Source organism: Poromitra crassiceps, assembly GCF_964638095.1.
Source record: "Poromitra crassiceps genome assembly, chromosome: 6".
NCBI lineage: Eukaryota > Metazoa > Chordata > Actinopteri > Beryciformes > Melamphaidae > Poromitra > Poromitra crassiceps.
Window position 1 is genome coordinate 53848927 of NC_139627.1, and position 11660 is coordinate 53860586.

The window sequence follows — 11660 nt, forward strand, 5'->3', positions numbered from 1 at the left end:
CTGGCTTTGTAGTACAGGCCTCAGGGCCTCCTCGCATTGGGCACAAATTGCGGCCACTAATGAGCTTGCAATTCATCGTTGTACGTATGTTTTTTTTTTTTTTTTTTTTTTTTTTACGTTGTTTTGTATTTTTCACATGAATCAGAGACAATAGATTTGATTGGCTAACTAAAACAAGGTCACAGGACGGATCCCCGTGACAACCTCTGTGTATCTGTTGAAGCATCCTTGTGCAATGCCACGGAGGGGCTGCAAGCTGCATCGACGTGCTCGCAATCTGGGGACCCAGAGTCTAGCAGTCTGAATAACCAGACCCATTGATGCAAGAATGGAGCTGGAGTTGATACTTTTTGTAGGTGTTTTAGGTCCAGGCGAGATTTGGGCTAATCTCTATAAAGGGATAAAGAGATGTCGTCAGACTGTAGCCTAAATGACGACGGAAGCGGACGGCCTCTCTACACCGGAAACCCAGAAATATCGGCAATCTGTCCCAGACATTGTTGGGGGTAACTCATTACAAAAGTAACATATTACATGTAATATAATACTTTTAGCAGTAACTCAGTAATATAACGTATTACTTATAAGATTTCAGTAATATTATACCAGTTACTTTGTCAAGTAACTCAAGTTACAAATTGATTTTTTTTTTTTTAAATCAACGCACATATTTAAATGAAGATACAATCATTTCCTAATCAAACTGTCTATTTTTATGCAAATAACCACTATAGATGACAATAACAAAGGAAAAGAATAACATTTAGAATTTTGGATTGTTTACACTGACTTCAAGGCGGTTGACATTATTTTTCTGGATGGTTCCGGGGCAGCAATGTCATTCTGCTGCTGCTGTTGTCTTGGTGAAAGTAATGCAAAAGTAATGTAATAAGTAACGAGTTACTCTACATAAGAGTGTAATATTGTAAAGTAACTTATTACTTTCAAATAAAAGTAACTAGTAATATGTAGTATATTACATTTTGAAAGTAACTTGCCTAACACTGGTCCCAGAGTCTTATTAGTCGTCGTAGACTGCACTCGGGTGCCCAGATTGGCGAGCTTGTAATGTAATTGAAGTGCATGCATAACAGTATAGTGTCTGGTGAAAATACCACTTCTGCTTCTGCTCCCAACCCCCTTCCCAAATTGGGAAGCGCCCTGAGGGGCATGCGCCCTGAGGGGCATGCGCCGTGTACAGTGTATGCGTGTCAGGCAGAAGAGGAAGTAACTTTGAGGGAAAACTCTTTGTTAGTTAGCTCGCTATGGATTTACTTAGAAAATGACCGTTTACCATAACTTTGGATTATTATTTCATCGCGTGGTGAGTACAGAAGTCACAACATGTACATGTGATGCGAGTGTTTCTGGCGCTGTTGCAATGTGTATTTTTGGCGACTGAACGAGAGGAGGCAGCGGTACCAGACTGCCATTGTAGTGCTAAGCTAAGTAGCAATGAGGCTTTACCACTGTTTGTACTGTACACACAGTGAAGATGAAGGCATCTAGATTCTAATTTTACTATCGGCAATATGGCAAATCTCCATAAATGTTGAAGTATAACTTTGAAGTCTTGTAAATTCTTCAATTTGCCTGGGGACCCCCTGGAACGTGTGGTCCCCGTACCCCACCCCACATTGAGAAACACTGGGATAGTAGTTTTCCTATCCCATAAATAATCGGTGCCGCGTCTATGTGCCCAGGGTGCGAACTACGGGGGAGCTGGGGGGGCTTTGGCTCCCCTTAAAGAAATAGTAGACCCCCTGAAAGCATGACTTGTGAAATTTGGGGGGGTCTCTAAATTATTGACTAATATATATTACCCCATGTATTTTCTATTTCTTTTTCTGTACCTTCATAGTGAATAATGCGTAAAATTACGCTATTTTAATCGTATGATTCAGAGTGTGCTCAATCACTGTCAAATTCACTGTAAGCCCCTATACCGACATGCATGTTATTCTTATCATCACCACATCGAAGCGTGGCGGCGCAGGTGCAAATCAAACGTCACTCACGCGGTCAGGTCAGATTTAAAACAACAGCAAGATGTAAAAAAGAAAACAAGGCAGTTTGACAAACTTTACATTCACGAAGAAATGGAAGCAGCCGTCAGTTGAACAGCAACAAGTCGCTTCTACTTCAAACGCAGATGTGGAAAAAGTGACGACATGAAGCTGGAATACCTCTGAGTCCTCCCGCATATGGAGGACTGTTTGTGAGATGGAATGCGTCAGGAACTTCACAGTGAGTGGGACATGTGCGTTATGGAGTGGTTAAAAGTGTTGTCCAGATATCATGTTCTTGTAGCTGCAGTGTATATGGAGAGCAGTGCGCCCGTTTCGCCTTTCTGTGCTCTCTCACCCTCCCTCCCTCTCTGTGTGCGCAGAGCGCTTTTCTCTCTTGGAGAGAAAAGTGGAACACGACAAGCTGTATCCATGTCTTTGAGTGTGCTTATTTAAAATGAGTTATACCCCTAAATTGGCCTTCAAATTGCCTCAAATTTCGGCCGCCGCCCTTCGGAATCTGTTATGTGTCTAAAGGTAAAACTTTAAACATTACATTTTCTCCTGGGGCATTCCACCCAAACAAATAAACAAATAAATACTTTCAATTTTGTTTTATGGAAATAATTTATTCGGCATGATGTACTGCAGATGTAAGCAACCAGTTCACTCAAAATACCTGCAAAACTCATTTTCAACCTACGTTGTAGTATAGGTACAAAGTCCCTGTCACATGTCACTGCTACAGTACACCAGGCTTCTCCCAGGCCACCACACAATATGGCTAGAAACATAATGACAGCACCTTTCCCAGACATTTCAGAGCCAGCACATGTTGCCTGCATGTTCCTAGCATGTGGCCCTTTCTTCACAGTGACATTAAACTGGTTTAGCCAGCTTGGCCCGGGAAATGTTATGTTTTGTAATCAAATCAGCATCAGAATGCAATCTATGGCAACAGCTGTCAGCCTCACAAAAGGTGGCCGTGAGGATCTTAAGCACTGCTGCGCCTGCTTTGCATCATTCCAATGTTCATCCAATTAAGGCCACCAGAGACCAGCTCCCTCTCTCCACCAAGGCTGCCTGCTGCACTATAGCACAAGATCTCCACCAAGGCTGCTGCACTATAGCACAAGATCTCCACCAAGGCTGCTGCACTATAGCACAAGATCTCCACCAAGGCTGCTGCACTATAGCACAAGATCTCCACCAAGGCTGCTGCACTATAGCACAAGATCTTGGTCAAAGCAGTACGTGTGTGGAAATGACATGGGAGGGGGGGGGGGGGGGGGGGTATCTGCCTTTTGCACAGTACATTCTCAGTCAGGCATGTGTTATGAACCCATTGATACCTGATGCAGCATTTGTGTGTATATCCCTCATTTGTGTGCGTATAAGACCGCGAACCACGTCAATGCGGTTCGCGGTCTTAAAGGGATACACACACAAATGCTGCATCAGGTATCAATGGGTTAAAGAGATAGCTGTCTGTGAGCTGTGAGAGAGGGAATTGATTCTTAGAGGATTCACTGAGCGCTCTTCTTCAATAGAACTTGTGATTTTGAGGACGGGAAGGCATCTCATGCCTGTATGTAATTTGGCTAATGGAAGCGCGGGGAGAACAGTATAAGATTAGTTAAGACCGTTCTGTCCATCAGAGCATGCAGGAGTCTGTTCCTTCAGGTACTTAAGATAATGCACCCCTGGATTAGGGCCGGGCGATATGGCCTCTAAAAAGAATATCGCAATATTTTTCGGCTATATCGCGATACACCATATATATCTCGATATTTTTGAAATCTCTCATAAATGCTCGATTTAACCCTTCAGGGTTCATACACATTTTGACCAATGGATTTCCATGACTTTTCCATGACTTTAACCAAATTTCCATGACCAAACATTTTGTAAAGTCTCGTGTATACATGAAAAAGTCAGTGAGTAAAAATATTCTATGTAATGTAATACTAACCGATTACAATAATTGAAAAAACTAACATGGTCATTTAGTACTAAAACACGTTACTAGCCCCAACACTGACGACAACAAAGATCTTAGCAGAGCTGGGCAATATGGACCAAAAATCATATCTCAGTATTTTTAGGCTGAATTGCGAAATATGATATATCTTGGTATTTTCTACAAAGTGGGCTAGATTTTCAATTGTAAATTGGGCTGGGCGATATGGACTCTTACAAAATATATTTACACAATGTGATTTTTGATTAAAAAAAATCATCAGTGAATAATGATATAATGAATAACGTTAAGTGGGTAAAGGCAAATATTAGAACAGCTAGAACAGTCTGTCTGGTAAGCTCAGAAAATGACCACTTTACTGCAGCCTTTAAAACCAGGAAAAGACGAGTATGCAGTATCACGATATTACCATAACAAAATCTAAAACGAGATCTAGGTCTCATCTAGTCACAATATTGGCCAGACCTAACCTTGAGTGCCACGCAGAAACGCTGAGACACAATTTGCAGAAAAACATTATTAAAGTTGATTATCAATCTGCTTCTTTAAATGGTGTAGTGACGATAAAATTACTTTGTTTTGAGACACACGCGCGCACACACACACACATGCACCTCGCTGTGTTGACTTGACTCACTGGGGTTGACTTTAAGGAGCCGACGGGTTTGGTGCATGTTTTGCAGATAACCGTTGTTTGTTCAACATCGTCCTTGCGATACCCAAACCACTGCCAGATGATGGATCCAGTGCTGTTTCTTTTTGCAACAAATTCATCCGCCTCTGGCTCCATTTTCCATACCCATTCTCTACTACTGGCTCTCAGGTTCCTGCTCTCGTCCTCCACGCTGCCTTGACAGGGACGGGTCATGCCTTCGCCTAGCCGAACTATATGTTCACGATAGTCATTTACTACATCTCACGTGGCACAAGCCGCGATACATCGAGTATATTCGATATATCGCCCAGCCTTACTCTGGATCATGTGGCTCCCGTTAGATTTGACTAGCTACCATAAACTGAAAAAAGATGGACCATGTAAGCTCTTGGTTCTCATCTACGGTGGTCTCCTCATCCTGCACCAAGTAAGCTCCTAGTTCTCAAGCTACGGCAGTCTCCTCATCCTGCGCACAGAAAGCTCCCTGTTCCCAGGCTGTGGTGGTCTTCTGTTCCCAGGCTGTGGTGGTCTTCTGTTCCCAGGCTGTGGTGGTCTTCTCTTCCTGCCCTGCAGAAACTCTCTCTTCCTGGGATGCAGCTGTCTTCTGTCCCTGAGCTACAAAAGCCCTGGGCTGCAAAAGCCTTCTGTTCCTGTGCTGTTGAAGCCACCTGTTCTTGGCTGTCCAAGATGTCCCTGTTCTACAGCAGTCCAGCAGCCTACTGTTCCTCTGGCTCCTCCGGCCGTACCTGCCACCGTCCAGCCAGAACCCCAGTCATCGGCCGCATCTGCCGATGCCCTGGCATTCCCTGTTGGCCGTCCCCCCAATGGACGGTGCAGGGCTCTGGTCCTGCATTCTAGTCTCCGGTCAACTCCAACGTCTCCACTGACACTGATGACTCCAGTGACACCAACGTCTCCACTGACACTGATGACTCCAGTGACACCAACGTCTCCACTGACACTGATGACTCCGACAATTCCTATCTCTCCTGTATCTGGACTCCTGTCTCCAGGGTCCCCAGTGACTCCTGTTAACACCTCAACTGGTCCTCCTCCCCAGCCACCGAACTCCAGTCGCCAGACTCCCGTACAGCCAGACTCCCGTACAGCACTCCAGTCTCTGACTCCCGTACAGCACTCCAGTCTCTGACTCCCATACAGCACTCCAGTCTCTGACTCCCGTACAGCACTCCAGTCTCTGACTCCCATACAGCACTCCAGTCTCTGACTCCCATACAGCACTCCAGTCTCTGACTCCCATACAGCACTCCAGTCTCTGACTCCCGTACAGCACTCCAGTCTCTGACTCCCATACAGCACTCCAGTCTCTGACTCCCGTACAGCACTCCAGTCTCTGACTCCCGTACAGCACTCCAGTCTCTGACTCCCATACAGCACTCCAGTCTCTGACTCCCATACAGCACTCCAGTCTCTGACTCCCATACAGCACTCCAGTCTCTGACTCCCGTACAGCACTCCAGTCTCTGACTCCCATACAGCACTCCAGTCTCTGACTCCCATACAGCACTCCAGTCTCTGACTCCCGTACAGCACTCCAGTCTCAGACTCCCGTACAGCACTCCAGACTCCACTCCAGACTCCCGTACAGCACTCCAGACTCCTGTACAGCAGTCCAGTCTCAGACTCCTGTACAGCACTCCAGTCCACTCCACAGCACTCCAGTCTCTGGTTTCCAGTCCGGCACGCCCCTCTTAGCTGTGATAATAATGAGCACCACAGCCTGTCATGAGCTATTGCTTAATTATAAACCTTTGTTATACTGTAAGTTGGCATGCATAATCATGCTCATGCTCACACACACACACACACACACACACACACACACACACACACACACACACACACACACAGCTTAGAGTTCTCAGTTTCAGACCGAGCCCGACGGAATCTGAACCCAGCCCGACGGGCTCGGGCTTCAGGCTGACAATTGATGCTAATTATTCGGGGTCGGTTCCTGAACTTACTAGGGTCATAGTTGTAAGCAAGTAGTTATAAGCAAAGGAAAAAAGAAGGAAAAAATCACATCGTCCCTGGCAAAAGTAAAAACAGATTCACAAAGTGAAAAAATAAAACTACTACTACTGTACTTCACAAAGCAGAACTCCCTGTATCCCCTCCCTCCCACACACTGTCCGATGCCATGTTTTCTCCCCTCCCTCCCACAATGTCCGATGCCATGTTTTCTCCCCTCCCTCCCACACACTGTCCGATGCCATGTTTTCTCCCCTCCCTCCCTCCCTCCCACACACTGTCCGATGCCATGTTTTCTCCCCTCCCTCCCACACTGTCCGATGCCATGTTTTCTCCCCTCCCTCCCACACTGTCCGATGTCATGTTTTCTCCCCTCCCTCCCACCCTCCCACTGTCCGATGCCATGTTTTCTCCCCTCCCTCCCACACTGTCCGATGCCATGTTTTCTCCCCTCCCTCCCACACTGTCCGATGCCATGTTTTCTCGCCTCCCTCACACACTGTCCGATGCCATGCTTTCTCCCCTCCCTCCCACACACTGTCCGATGCCATGTTTTCTCCCCTCCCTCCCTCCCTCCCTCCCTCCCACACACTGTCCGATGCCATGCTTTCTCCCCTCCCTCCCACTGTCTGATGCCATGTTTTCTCCCCTCCCTCCCAGTACATTCAGGATGCAACTCTAGCTTTATTGAAGCGGCAGAGTGGAGAAGCGGAGGAGAATTCTCTGCAGATAATGGTAGTGATTTTGCTTTCCTGCTCCTCTGAGATTGTGATGATTACTCCTAACTGTGGCTTTGACAGTGGCACTGACCGATCCTCATATTTATCATCCGATCACCTCTGTGCTTCATCCAGGCACGACTAGCTCAAGTCCTCTGAGGATGTCACCAAAGCAGGTGGGGTGAGGCTAGATGTCCTGCCTGCATGGCTGCCATGACAGAAGACCAGCGTAATTATACATCTTCATCTTTGCATTGTGCAACTCAATCTACAGCTTTCTGATGGAAATGGTGCAACTAGCATGTAAAAAGATTATTGGCATATATGTTTTCCAAAATGACCTTTCTCCTGAGAAACAATTCCACAACACCAGGCTATAACACTCCGTCATGTAAAACGTTAGTGGGACACAGCACGAGATTGCAAGCAGTGTTTTACATACCATGGTGTTCAGTGGCTGCACTGTGTAGAAGTGAAAAAAGACCACCAAAGCACAGCATAGATAGAGACACCGCATCATAGGGGAAATCGGCAGGATTGGAGGGGGGTTTCTGTTTCCCCCCCGTTTTGGGCGTGGTTTCTGAATGATGACGTCTCTATGGTAGTGAATCTTTAATACTTCAAAAACTAAAGTAATGAATTCATCCCTGCAGTAGATGGGGCTTTCAAGTCTTGTTGAGATGATGCTCTGCAGATGCTTGCAATCTTATTACCTGCCTATTAAATACTGATTTGAGGCCGCTCCTCACCTCTATTCTCTGCCCAGTTTAGGTATCATATCTAGTATGATAGGGAGCTAATTACTAGTAGCATCTGCATATACAGAACCATGCACAATGAATATACACTGCCAGTCAAAAGTGTTTGCACACAGCTGAGCTGATCGAATGCAATGCACTATATTATGTTTGTTATTATCTTAAAGCCATTTTGATCTAAACGCTTGTGCTTAAATGCTTGAAATGTGTTTATTATTTAACAAGTACAATAGTGAGGTTGATGCCTGGAGATTCTTTCCAAAGAGTGGCTACTTTAAAGAATCAAAAAGACAGTTTTGATTTAACACTTTTTTTGGGGTCATGCCATCATTCAATATGTGTTACTTAAGAGTTTTGATGTCTTTACTAATATTCTAAAATGTGGAAAATGGTCAAAGCTAAGGGGATATGGTGTTTCCAAACGTTTGACTGGCAGTGTACAGTATTACAGCAGCTATTTTCGAGGTATAAAACAATGAACCTCAGGTAATATTATCTTTTAGCTTTCTTTTTTGACAGTAAATACTGCATTGCTATGTCTTTCAAGAGGCTTCCTTCTTCAACCAAATGGTTTTACTTGTAACAATGGATCTTTGTTAAGAGGACACTATTAAAGCTCAGAAGACGGACTTGTACAAATTGTATAATCCCTCATCCTATTTGTGATGCGATGAGATGGGATTACTTTGTCCGTCGTCGTAGCACGTATACTGGATAAGACGGTCTGTGCGTATGCATTGAGATCAATAGTTTGCTCACATCGATTCGGGGACACCTTCACAGCTGGTTGTGTACACCATTAGCGCTGACGCAGTGGAACCAGAGCGACCTATTTGTGAATCCAATGTATGCTGTAAGCATACGCGTATTGATTTAATATCACGCCACATGAGGCGCCACGTATTCTCATGAAAATACATCCACTCATTTTACAATCTAATGAAAGGGTGAGATTCATGGTGAGGGCCATGTCAGTCCATAACCCCACAGCTGACCCTCTGTGGCATGTCAGCCATCATTAGAAAGAGGGTCAAACCAAGAGATTTGTGCCAGAACAAACCACTGTGGCGTTTCCTAATAAAGGGGAGATCAATCTCACAGGACACATGAGGGAATAGACTGAGTCTGCTCCCCTCAGCCTGGGAGTGATAAACAGCAGGACTGAGTCTGCCCCCCTCAGCCTGGGAGTGATAAACAGCAGGACTGAGTCTGCCCCCCCTCAGCCTGGGAGTGATAAACAGCAGGACTGAGTCTGCTCCCCTCAGCCTGGGAGTGATAAACAGCAGGACTGAGTCTGCTCCCCTCAGCCTGGGAGTGATAAACAGCAGGACTGAGTCTGCTCCCCTCAGCCTGGGAGTGATAAACAGCAGGACTGAGTCTGCCCCCCTCAGCCTGGGAGTGTTAAACAGCAGGACTGAGTCTGCTCCCCTCAGCCTGGGAGTGATAAACAGCAGGACTGAGTCTGCTTCCCTCAGCCTGGGAGTGATAAACAGCAGGACTGAGTCTGCCCCCCTCAGCCTGGGAGTGATAAACAGCAGGACTGAGTCTGCTCCCCTCAGCCTGGGAGTGATAAACAGCAGGACTGAGTCTGCTTCCCTCAGCCTGGGAGTGATAAACAGCAGGACTGAGTCTGCTTCCCTCAGCCTGGGAGTGATAAACAGCAGGACTGAGTCTGCCCCCCTCAGCCTGGGAGTGATAAACAGCAGGACTGAGTCTGCCCCCCTCAGCCTGGGAGTGATAAACAGCAGGACTGAGTCTGCCCCCCTCAGCCTGGGAGTGATAAACAGCAGGACTGAGTCTGCCCCCCTCAGCCTGGGAGTGATAAACAGCAGGACTGAGTCTGCTCCCCTCAGCCTGGGAGTGATAAACAGCAGGACTGAGTCTGCTCCCCTCAGCCTGGGAGTGTTAAACAGCAGGACTGAGTCTGCTCCCCTCAGCCTGGGAGTGATAAACAGCAGGACTGAGTCTGCTCCCCTCAGCATGGGAGTGATAAACAGCAGGACTGAGTCTGCCCCCCTCAGCCTGGGAGTGATAAACAGCAGGACTGAGTCTGCCCCCCTCAGCCTGGGAGTGATAAACAGCAGGACTGAGTCTGCTCCCCTCAGCCTGGGAGTGATAAACAGCAGGACTGAGTCTGCCCCCCTCAGCCTGGGAGTGATAAACAGCAGGACTGAGTCTGCTCCCCTCAGCCTGGGAGTGATAAACAGCAGGACTGAGTCTGCCCCCCTCAGCCTGGGAGTGATAAACAGCAGGACTGAGTCTGCTCCCCTCAGCCTGGGAGTGATAAACAGCAGGACTGAGTCTGCCCCCCTCAGCCTGGGAGTGATAAACAGCAGGACTGAGTCTGCTCCCCTCAGCATGGGAGTGATAAACAGCAGGACTGAGTCTGCCCCCCTCAGCCTGGGAGTGATAAACAGCAGGACTGAGTCTGCCCCCCTCAGCCTGGGAGTGATAAACAGCAGGACTGAGTCTGCCCCCCTCAGCCTGGGAGTGATAAACAGCAGGACTGAGTCTGCCCCCCTCAGCCTGGGAGTGATAAACAGCAGGACTGAGTCTGCCCCCCTCAGCCTGGGAGTGATAAACAGCAGGACTGAGTCTGCTTCCCTCAGCCTGGGAGTGATAAACAGCAGGACTGAGTCTGCTCCCCTCAGCCTGGGAGTGATAAACAGCAGGACTGAGTCTGCCCCCCTCAGCCTGGGAGTGATAAACAGCAGGACTGAGTCTGCTCCCCTCAGCCTGGGAGTGATAAACAGCAGGACAAGCACTTATAGTGCCAGACTCTGACAAATCAACAAGTGAGGCAGGAGAGAATAACCTGCACACCTTTTCCCTCCGGAAGATGAGCTTTTTGTGATACCTGCATATATCAGCCAATGACCCCTGCTATGGCTGAAAACATGTGGTGAGGCCCAACTGTGTGTGTGTGTGTGTGTGTGTGTGTGTGTGTGTGTGTGTTGTGGAGTCTCGTCAGCCTACCCCCTGCACTGCAAAAAAGGTCACTCAAAATACAAGAAAAAAAAGAGAGAATTTGAGCAGAAATTACTTAATACTAGTGAAATTTTCTGTCCATGCAGCTAGTTAATTTTACTTGACAAGAAATCTTAAAATAAGTTTGTTCCAGTCTTGAAATAAGTCGGCTCTGATAAGTGTCTGAAGGTTAGAAATAAGTACAAAATGCTTGTTTTTAGATCACATTACTTGCTATCAAAGTTTCTACAGCACAGTAGTAAGTGAAATACACTGAATATCAGCAAATAATTCTTAATAATTCTTTCTTTTCATTCTTAATTTTAGCACACTGCAAAAATTAAGGCCAAGGAACAAGGACATAAATCACTAATTTAAGCATAGATTACTTAATACTAGTGGAGTATGATTATGCTGTTTTACTTGAAACAAGTTAGCTCATCTTGAAATAGGCACCAGGAACAGGAAACCCACTTACTGAAATGACAACCAGCACTGCAATTCAAATTTGACAATATTTATTGTAAGAACATCATTGTCATATTGTAATATTGTAAGAACATCAGCTCCTGCAATCAGGAA